The sequence below is a fragment of the Rutidosis leptorrhynchoides genome, chromosome 9 (genome assembly GCF_046630445.1).
Source record: "Rutidosis leptorrhynchoides isolate AG116_Rl617_1_P2 chromosome 9, CSIRO_AGI_Rlap_v1, whole genome shotgun sequence".
Classification (NCBI taxonomy): Eukaryota; Viridiplantae; Streptophyta; class Magnoliopsida; order Asterales; family Asteraceae; genus Rutidosis; species Rutidosis leptorrhynchoides.
The window spans coordinates 15,973,336-15,985,768 of record NC_092341.1 but is presented as its reverse complement, the minus strand read 5'-3'; positions in this window follow the sequence as shown (position 1 = coordinate 15,985,768).

The window sequence follows — 12,433 nt, the reverse complement described above, 5'->3', positions numbered from 1 at the left end:
GATTAATGGTTCAGAATCTCGAAATCGCCCCTGAATATTCTCCAGATTCTCAATTGTGAGGTCGGGTTAGAAAAATGGATTATCGGAAATTTGAATTAGAGTACTTGGTTGACTGGATGACGATTCTAAAGAAAAATCAACGGCGACAATATTTGCTAGATGTCTTGATCTGGTTACAGGTGGTGAACGTACAAAAGGTGGTGAACGTTTTGCTCGGTACATTCACTGAATATCCTATTAGTTTTTTTTATTTTTTTTTAAAGAAAGAAAAATTGTATAAGTTATCCAATTAATAGACTTTTCTGATTTTGCCCACGTTTCGAATAGCCAAAAGATGCAGCAGAGGGGCAGGATTCGTTTGGTCTCAATATAATTGAGTACTGTTTGGCTCCAATAACCCGGTCCACGTACAAATCCAACTATTACTACGAACCAGAAAATTTTGATGTCTATCAATTTAACTACTTAAAATAATTTTTCGTAATTTAAAGAAATTTTAGAGAAGAAATAGAAAAAAATCTAAGTCCTAAAACTAGAATGTCGAGAAATAAGAAAGAAAAAGAGCGCGTCGAAAAACGTCGAAAAATAATAGGCGTCGAAAAATAAAAATAAGAAAGTAGCGCGTCGAAACTTAAAAAGGAACTAAAAACTAAGAGTTAAAAGTTGCGTCTAAAAATATTAAAGCTTAAAATGAATTCTATATCCCAAATGGCAATAACTTAAAAAGGTACTAAAATATATAAAACGGCGTCGCAAAATTCTAAAGCACCTAAATCTTAGTCTAAAGAAAAAGCACTTAAGAGATTTTACGGCAAAGCCTAAAAAAATCTAGAAATAAAAATAACTATGGCAAATACTATGAATTAAAACTAAATACGAGCGAAAAATACAAATATTACGCTAAAACGAATAAAAAGATACAAAATATAAAAATATACTTAAAGTTGTAAAAAGTACAATTTTTATAAAAATATTATTTTTATATTATTTATTTTATAAAACTATTAATTTTATATATTAATAAAACTAATTAAACTAAAAATGCAAATTAATATTAAAAACTAAAACTAATATTAATTAATAAACCCTAATTAGTATTAATAATAATAAAATTAACCCTAAATCCGTATTAATTACAGTCTGAGGTTTGACCTGTCAGAAACTTCCGCGAGTGCGGATGTGGACTGGCAAAAAGTACCGCGAGTGCGGATACCCCGGTTTCAGATTAGATGCAGGTCGATTTTTTTATTCAGGTTCAGTTTTTTTTTTCTGTTTTTAAATTAAGTAAAAAAATAAAATAAATAAAACTTATTATTATTTTTTTATAACTTTTTCACAATGAATAAAAACAAACCTTTTTAATTTAACTAAACTTAAAAATAAATATATATATTTTTCTTTTTCTTGTATTTTTAATATTTAAAACGTATATTTTTTACAGAAAACACTTTAAAACTTAATAAAAATCTTTTTTTTATATATATAGCGTTGCGCTTCCGGCTTTTTACTGTCCCCGGCAGCGGTGCCAAAAATACTTGATGTGTGCGAGGAGTACTAGGAAATAGTATTAATTTTTACAAAGAAATACTATTAAATACGATACAATTTTACACAAGTTATTTATTTATTTATAGAGTGGATATACCTAAACCTTGCTACAACATTTATAGGCAGTGTACTTAATCGTACAGTAGTGTAGTTTTAGTAAGTCCGGTTCGTTCCACAGGGATCTCTTAAACAAGCTTAACGCTATATATTTAAAAACTATATAAGTAATATTATTATTATAAAAGGGGGGTTTTTTACCGTTTAATGACCGGTTTGTCGATTTTTAAAACTTTAGTCACAGTTAAAACCTAATGTAAAATATTAAAAATAAATATAACTTAATTTAAAGCGTAAAGTAAATAACGATAATGAAATTGCAATAAATAAAAGTGCGATAAAATATGAAATAAAAGAATTATGCTTATTTAAACTTCCATAATCATGATGTTTGACGTGTTGATTTTTAGTTTATTCCCATGGGTTAATTGTTCTTTGTCCTGAATTATTTAATATGTCCATACGGATTTGTCCATAATAGTCCATCAGTCATAAATATAAAGTGCGAAAGCCTTCGTCAAATTATTCTTATTCTCGAAGTCAAATATTCCAACTAATTGGGGATTCGAATTGTAACAAGGTCTTAATACTTTGTTTAATGAATACACCAGGTTATCGACTGCGTGTAAACCAAGGTTTTACTACTTTGTTAACAATTACACCAATTACCCTTGAATGTAATCCACCCCTGTTTCAACGAGTCTATTAACTATTAATCCAATTCCGTGTCCGGTAAAATGAACAATTATTGGTATTTATAGATATCCCGCCCACCGTACCCAGTCAAGCGTATGTGGTTATATATAAATACGTCAAATTATAAGTATATATATTAAATTAACGAGGTATCATTTAGTTAATATAAAGCCCATTAATAGCCCATAGTCTAATTTCCACAAGTGTCGTTCTTTTGTCCAAACCCCAATTATGGTACAAAGCCCAATTACCCAATTTTAATATTTTTATCCCAACATCATGATTACTTCGGCTTAAATAAGCATAATAATAACTTAGCTACGAGACATTAATGAAAATAACATAAACATAACTTACAGTGGTTAAAAATAGCGTAGCGTTACACGGACAGAGTTCCGACTTACAAGACTTTAAAACATTCGACTAACCCAACCTTATTATTATCACTAACTTAAAATTAAAATTACAAATTGAGATTACTAATTGGAGTGATACTTGGTACATGGGGTTTTTAAGAAAAAGAAAATAAAATAAATATATGTGTAAATAAAACGTCCGAAAATGCTGAATTTATAGATCCTGACTTCACTGTAGACCTCCGCGAGTGCTGAGGTTTCCTTCACAAATGTACCGCGAGTGTGGAGGTATGGAATACAACTCATCTCTTGATTTAAACGTGGGCTGCTGTATTTTTTTAATTTATATATATAATTTATATAATTATATATATATATATTATATTATATTCTTGTGCATAGTTGACTTGTAATTTTTTGTCCGTTGCGTCGCGCACTGAAAGTTGACTTTGGTCCCGGTTCCGGATTTTCGAACGTCCTTGCGTACAATTTAATATCTTGTATTTTGCGTTTCGCGTCTTGTACTCTTGTAATTTCGAGACGTTTCTCATCAATAATTGGAACCACTTTGATTGTATTTTGTACTTTTGAGCTTTTTGGTCGTTTGCATCTTTAATTCGTCGAATCTGTCTTTTGTCTTCACCTTTTATTTATTAAACGAATATCACTTGTAAATAGGACAATTGCAACTAAAAGCTTGTCTTTCTTGAGAGATAATGCTATGAAATATATGTTCGTTTTTAGCATTATCAGAAAGCTAACAAAAAATTAAGAACTTTTCATTTAGATATCGAATGGTTTCGATGAACGGATTTGAAGTTATAGTCAATTGAAATTTGGTATTATTATTAAAAAAAAAGATTATTATTATCGTCGTTATTATCATCGTTCTAGTTTTATCTTGTCTTTATCAATAAAAGGAATTATCATTAAAAATTGTTATTTTTATTATTATTACTATCGTTATTATTGTTAAAGTTATAATTAGTATTATTATTATTATCTAATTATTATTATTATTATTATTATTATTATTATTATTATTATTATCATTATTATTATTATTATTATATATCATTATTCAAAAATGGTTATTATTATTGTTATTATTATTATTATATTATCATTAAAATAATTATTAGTATTATAGTTAATAATGTCATAGTAATTATCATTATTATTATTATTGTAATTAAAATTAATATTAGTAACACCTAATTATTTTGATTACTATTATTATCATTATTATGAACACGATATAAAAGTCGATTAAAAGCTATTAAACTAAATGATTAGGAAATAATGAGTATGTGTATCATGATGAAATTAAAATATTATAAGATATTGATTTAGATAAAATTATCGTTCTTATTATTTTTATCATTACTATTATTATTAAGAGTATCGTTAGTATTAAAACTATCATTTTAACAAAAATTATCATTTTAATAGAAATGTCATTGTTATTATAAAATATCATTATTTTTATCATTTTAAATAGAGTTATTATTTTAAAATTAATATTAAAAAGTATTGTAAATATTAAAGTTATCATAATTAGAATTATCGTTTATTCATAATATCACTTTTAGTAAATATAAATATTGATATTTTTATTAATAGAATAATAATAATTATTATTACAAAATAATACAAGTTTTGCTTATTATTATTATCAATGTTATTTTATCAAATAAATATGTAATACAAAGATATTTTACTACGTGTAATATAATTACGTTAATACTACCTATCATATTATATTAAATGAACTTTATAAATTTTATTACTTAAGATATATAAAAGTATATTTTTATTATATAAATTTTAATAATAAATGAATTATATTATTTACTCTAATAAAATCTTTTAAAAATATTTAAAAATATAAAATGACGATATTTAAACTATATAATAATCATGTATAAATTTTGGAAATCATTTTGAGTCAAATTGACTTTTGTTGACTTTTGCATACTAGACTCGAGCATTAGGATTGTGGTACACTATGACCTGACCTAAATTGCTATACAAATATTGACCAACATATAAATATATATACTTAATTTAGGTTCGTGAATCTGAGGCTAACCTTGCACTTGTTCAATGATGTTATATGTATTTTTACTACGAAATACAATAGGTGAGTTTCATTTGCTCCCTTTTTAAATGCTTTTGCAATATATATTTTTGGGACTGAGAATACATGCGCTGTTTTATAACTGTTTTACGAAATAGTCACAAGTAATCGAAACTACATTATATGGTTGAATGATCGAAATCAAATATGCCCCTTTTTAGCTTGGTAGCCTAAGAATTTGGGAACAGACCCCCTAAATTGACGCAAATCCTAAAGATAGATCTATCGGGCCAACAAGCCCCATTCTGGAATTTGGAATGCTTTAGTACTTCGAAATTATCATGTCCGATGGGTGTCCCGGAATGATGGGGATATTCTATATGCATCTTGTTAATGTCGGTTACCAGGTGTTCAATCCATATGAATGATTTTTGTCTCTATGCATGGGACGTATATTTATGAGAACTGGAAATGAAATTCTTGTGGTCAATTAAAATGATGAAAATGAATGATTATGATACAATAATGAACTCACCAACCTTTTGGTTGACACTTTAAAGCATGTTTATTCTCAGGTATTAAAGAAATCTTCCGCTGTGCGTTTGCTCATTTTCAAGATATTTCTTGGAGTCTTTCATAGCATTTTTCGAAAACGTTGCATTCGAGTCATTGAGTTCATCAAAGATTATTATTAAGTCAATTTATAGATGGGCAGTGGATATTATGAAATGGTATGCATGCCTGTCAATTTTCGATGTAAAGAAAGTTTGTCTTTTAAAAACAAATGCAATGTTTCTAAAATGTATCATATAGAGGTCAAATATCTCGTGATATAATCAACTATTATGAATCGTTTATAATGTATATGAACGGGTCCTTTCATTTCGGTTTTATACCTCCACCACCATTTCCCTAATAACGCGATATTTTTACATTTGAGAGAACCAATTCCCAACTCACCCGACCCGTAAGGTGAAAGGACCCGTTCATATACATTATAAACGATTCACAATAGTTGATTACATTGCGAGGTATTTGACCTCTATATATGATACATTTTACAAACATTGCATTCGTTTTTAAAAGACAAACTTTCTTTACATCGAAAATTGACAGGCATGCATACCATTTCATAAAATCCACTATCCAACTATAAATTGATTTAATAATAATCTTTGATGAACTCAATGACTCGAATGCAACGTTCTTCGAAATATGCTATGAAAGACTCCAAGTAATATCTTTAAAATGAGCAAATGCACAGCGGAAGATTTCTTTAACACCTGAGAATAAACATGCTTTAAAGTGTCAACCAAAAGGTTGGTGAGTTCATTAGTTTATCATAATCATTTATTTCCATCATTTTAATAGACCACAAGAATTTCATTTCCAGTTCTCATAAATATACGTCCCATGCATAGAGACAAAAATAATCATTCATATGGTGAACACCTGGTAACCGACATTAACTAGATACATATAAGAATATCCCCTATCATTCCGGGATCCTCCTTCGGACATGATATAAATTTTTAAGTACTAAAGCATCCGGTACTTTGGATGGGGTTTGTTAGGCCCAATAGATCTATCTTTAGGATTCGTGTCAATTAGGGTGTCTGTTCCCTAATTCTTAGATTACCAGACTTTAATAAAAAGGGGCATATTCGATTTCGATAATTCAACCATAGAATGTAGTTTCAATTACTTGTGTCTATTTCATCAAACATTTATAAAAGCGCATGTATTCTCAGTCCCAAAAATATAAAGGGTAAAAAGGCAAATGAAACTCACCATACTGTATTTTGTAGTAAAAATACATATAACGTCATTGAACAAGTGCAAGGTTGGCCTCGAATTCACGAACCTAAATTAATTATATATATTTATGTGTTGGTCAATATTTGTCTAACAAATTAGGTCAAGTCATAGTGTACCACAATCCTAATGCTCGAGACTAATATGCAAAAGTCAACAAAAGTAAATTTGACTCAAAATAATTTCCAAAAATCTATACATGATTAATATATAGTTTAAATATCGTCGTTTTATATTTTTAAATATTTTTAAAAGATTTATTAGAGTAAATAATATAATTTATTTATTAATAAATAAAATTTTATATTAAATTTATATAATAAAATATACTTTTATATATATTAAGTAATAAAATTTATAGGGTTCATTTAATATCATAAAGATAATATGATAGGTATTATTGAAGTAAGTTATTACACGTAGTAAAATATGTTTGTATCACATATTTATTTGATAAAATAATATCTATAATGATAGTAAGTAAAAGTTGTATTATTTTGTAATAATAATTATTATTATAAAAATATCAATATTTATAATTACTAAGATGACATTATGATAAAACGATAATTCTAATTAGGATAACTTTAATATTTACGATAATTTTTAATGTTATCTTTAAAATAATAATTCTATTTAAAATAATAATAATAATGATATTTTATAGTAACAATGACATTTCTATTAAAATAATAATTTTTGTTAAAATGATAGTTTTAATACTAACGATACTTTTAATAATAATAGTAATGATAAAAATAATAAGAACGATAATTTTATCTAAATCAATATCTTATAATATTTTAATTTCATCATGATACTCTTACTCATTATTTCCTAATCGTTTCGTTTAATAGCTTTTAATCGTCTTTTATATCGTGTTCATAATAATGATAATAATAGTAATCAAAATAATTAGGTGTTACAAATATTTGTTTTAATTACACTAATATTAATAATGATAGTTACTATAACATTATTAACGATAATACTAATAATTATCTTAATGATAATATAGTAATAATAATAATAATAATAACAATAACAATAACCATTTTTAAATAATGATATATATATTAATAATGATAATAATAATAATAATAATACTAATAATAATAATAATAATTGGATAATAATAATAATACTAATTATAACTTTAACGATAATAACGATAGTAATAATAAAAAAATAACAATTTTTAATGATAAATTCCTTTTATTGATAAAGATAATAATAATCATAATAATAAGATAAAACTTGAACGACGATAAAAACGACGATAATAATAATCATTTTTAATAAAAATATCGAAAATTCAATTGATTATAACTTCTAATCCGTTCATCGAAACCATTCGATATCTAAAGGAAAAGTTCTTAATTTTTCGCTAGCTTTCCAAGGACATGCATATCTTATACCTTATCTCAACCTCAAGTGTAACTAATTCAAGATTCAACCTAACCTGTCTAAGGGCAATATCAAAAGTACAAGCATGCATAATCCTAAATACTCGAGCACTAGTCAGTGATACACTATTAGTATGTAAAAGTTAAATTATGAGTACTCACGTATCAATATTGAGATTCAATATTGCAGGAAAGGTACGTAGATGCAACAGAAATGATAAACACTATATTGACCTCACGAGCATACCCATGAACCATACTCAATCACCTCCATAGTTATAACCCATAATTTTCTTAATCCTATCCTACTCAAAAAACAATTTCGAAACCACTCGGACAGCACTTCGTCGTAATATTTTATGTATACTAATAATATCTTGAAATAATACGGAGTAAATATATATATGTAAATCGATTGAGAGAGTTTAGAGAAAAATATTTTTAAGTTTCTATGAAATAATGAAACCTATTGAATTCTATTTATAATAGATTTTTGAATTATTAAAGTGAATTATTAAAGTATGAATTATTAAAGTGAATTATTAAAGTATGAATTATTAAAGTGAATTATTAAAGTATGAATTATTAAAGTGAATTATTAAAGTATGAATTATTAAAGTGAATTATTAAAGTTAAAGTAAAGTAAAAATAAAGTTAAGGTAAAGTTTAAGTATAGTAAAAGTATAAAACTATGTACGTATAATACGCGTATAAATATATATAATATTAATTTAAATCATTATATATATTTAATAAAATAAAATATAAATATCGTTATCTTTATCATACTAGTTAAGTAATGAGTTGTCAAAAGTGGTTCTAGATATTTATAAAAGTTATATACGTTTTAATAATAAAGTTCTTTTTAAACTGAAAACGTTTTTGTACGTTTGAAACTAAATAGATCAATCGAGTCTTTATGAGATTCAATCTTCCGCTATCCTTTGTCTAGTTCTCAATGATTGACAATTTATTCTTATTTATAAATCACTTTACCATTTTCCGAATATTGTTAAAATGGAAAGATTTCTCAAATCAACGTGGGCCTTTCAACAGAGACTTGTAATCATAATTCAATATATCTGATAAATCAATCATTTGATCTTATCTTCTAATTCCATTGATAAACATTTTGAAACAGATACAATCATATAAAGTATTTAATCTAATATTTTGTTTACGTTTCAAGTTATAATATATATACACATATACATATATAATCATATTCGTTTAATGGTTCGTGAATCGTTGGAACTTGGTCGAGGTTGAATGAATGTATGAACATAGTTTAAAATTCTTGAAATTTAACTTAACAAATATTGCTTATCGTGTCGGAAACATATAAAGATTAAAGTTTAAATTTGGTTGGAAATTTCCGGGTTGTCACAGTACCTACCCGTTAAAGAAATTTCGTCCCGAAATTTGAGTGGAAAGGTCGTGAATGATAATAAGTATGTTTTCATGATGCATACGGGCTGAAAATTAGAGTTTTATCAGCAGCGAATAATTTGGATAAACAATCAATTTATATGAAGAGTACGAATGAAGCTAACATAGAAGAGTGAAATGAGTAAGTGTAGATTCATCTTATCATTTGACGTAGATATGATTGATTCCCAGATTTCAAGGGATTTGAAGAAAATCTTCTTAATAAGATTTGACTATCCGGTAATCAAGGGAATTAGGATCCGCTTTAAATGCGATCGTCCATTTTAATTTTTCTGTGGGAGATTTTCTTATAAATTCACCTCCATCGTTTCCTTACAACTCACACCTTCTGTTGATGCATTTTATGCAAGTCCCTAGACATCTACCCACGTCCATTGCAGGTACAACAATTTACAGGCCACCATGATTGCTCGTTATTATCCTATCCGTGTTTGTATGTGGTTACAGGAACTGCAGGAACGAGATTTAGATGTTTGACTATGTTAGACTTAGTCAGACGTACGAGTGAAGCCTCACTAGTACGGCTGACAGGCTCATACGCACGGTTGATGCTGAGCTAAGTCACAATTACAACCTAAATGAGAAGACACGAGTGAGTGATCACCCGTACGGCTGATGAAGCCAACTCGTACGTGTGATGAATGAATCGTATGGGTGATTCAACAGCAGGGGTATATAAAGTCTTATGTTCTTTATTTTAGGTTAAGCTTCTCATTTGTTACACACACTCAGATCTAGTGAGCTCCTCTGATTCTCTCTCAGTCCAAATCACCCAGGTGGTGAATAATAGCTCTAGGTGTTGATCTAATCACACTTGATTTAGTTGTGGTTTGACTAAATTAATCAAAAAAAAAACTTAACCTATTCACTAGATGGTTTGATTCACTTATTCCGCCATTGTGTGAGTTAAATCTGTTGATTTCTAAGTTCCTAGTCATGTTTCATCACCTTCTATTCTTTCCCCCTCAACTCATATTTTAAAGTATTCATCAATATGCTCCATCTAGTTCTGATTCTCGATATACTTCTAACTTTCATATCGGTCATTCTTCTTTTTCATCTACCGCCAGAAGAATCTATTTACTTCTACTATACTCTTGGGTTTATAGTGTTTCTAGTTCTCCCGTGTCTTTATATTGCTATATGCATCGATATATATGGTTTATAATTTCTGGTTTGTCGTTGGGCTTTATATGTTCCCTTATATTTCAAAGTCTCTGCTTCTGTCTTCTATAATCATTATCATTCATAGTTAATGCTCTCTTTTATTTGTTGCAATTTATACCCCAATTTCTATTTCGGAGTTTTGTCCTTTTGTTTCTTCTTCTTGCGATTAAGCACCGCTTGTAATGGTCCAGAATTCACAGATATGAATTTCGGAATGAACATTGTTAATGTTCTAGGAAGGAAATTGTGATGGCACGATCTTGACTTGTCAAATTACTAGAATACCTTGGAAAAGGCTGAATCATCAAGAAATATTTTCTTGATATTTTAGAGGTTAAATAGAATACAAGAGTCGTATAACATGGCACATGATGATGTTATGATCTGTGAATTATCACGTTCCATTTAGAAACTCAGCATGACTTACTGTAATATAATCACATTGATCAAGTGTCATTATATTATACTAATTCATGCTTCAGTTCCCAGCACTACTTCAAAATATTCCTATTTTAAACTTGAATGTTTCAGAATTTAGAAACTAAAATAGTTTCTTTTATGATGTAATACAGTTAGCGCGAAGAGGTAAATGATTTCAAATAAGAAAAATTAAGAAAATATCTTCAGAAATATGGAGGATATTTATAATGAAATATATGATGATATTTTAGAATTTCTAATATCAGAGGATGATGAAGAATATTGTCCGCAGGGGTTTAGAGTCAGGAGCAAGGTATTCGTTAATGACTTCAGCAGGTACTGAATCATTTGGATCCTTTGAAGTCAGGTTCAGTCTTTGTAATTTGTCCACATCCTCCTTCCTACTTTGCTCAATCTGTTTTCCAGTTCCAAAACTTCTCTTTTTCTGCGCTTTGCCAGCACACTTCATCATTATCATCCAGCTTTTGCCGTTTAAAGTCGTTTATAGTTTTTGCTGCTTCATCAGCATTTTTTTTTCGGAGAACCAATTCGTAGTTCGGAGTGTTTTTCAGAAACTTCACATTCAAATTAAGTCCAGAAGCTAGACGTTATATATACACCTATAACTGTTGGCGTAGACATGCTGTGAGATTTCAAAATACTGATTGCTAATTCCCAATGATTCGTATGGCAATTCACATTACAAGATGCGAATGAGTAAATGATGGGGTTTCAATGAATAATTATAATGACTTTTTGGAGAGGCTAAAGTCAAAGAGTAATGAAGTTGTTGGTACATCTGCTAATAATGTGGTGGAATGTAAAAGGTTCCCTGGTAACGATGGTGTATATCTCAAGGTTATAATAAGGTTAGTCTGACTGAAAATTCGAAGTTGACTTGCTGGAGCTGTGACAAAACTGGCTACTTTGAATAGGAGTCGCAAAGTTATTTTTGATAATAAATGCCAAAGAATCTGACGCGGATACGTTGTTTAAACTTTTACTTTGGTTTCAAGAGTTTTTCGGGTACATAACTGTGGGTAACATGTGGTTGGATCATCATCTCGATTGCTCATCATTCGAAGTGTCTTCAGAAATTTTCGAAGGGTTTGAACACAGATTGTAATCGTTAACATACATTTGATGTTCTAACACAGTTTTGAAGTCAAAATATAGCTTGTGAAAGATGTAAGGATCTAAGAGTGATGATTTTGGTCATATCTCAAGTTGAATTTTGAGATTTCAAAATCAGAATATGTAATTAAATTTTGAATGAGTATGGTTGTTTTGATTTCTATAAAAGAATGTATATTGTTGTGAAAGTAGGGAGTATAATGGATGATTTGCTGAATCAGATTCGAAGAATGTAACATATTAATTATGAATTTATATATCTCTCGGGTATTACCTACCCGTTAAAAAAAAGTTCACAATTAATA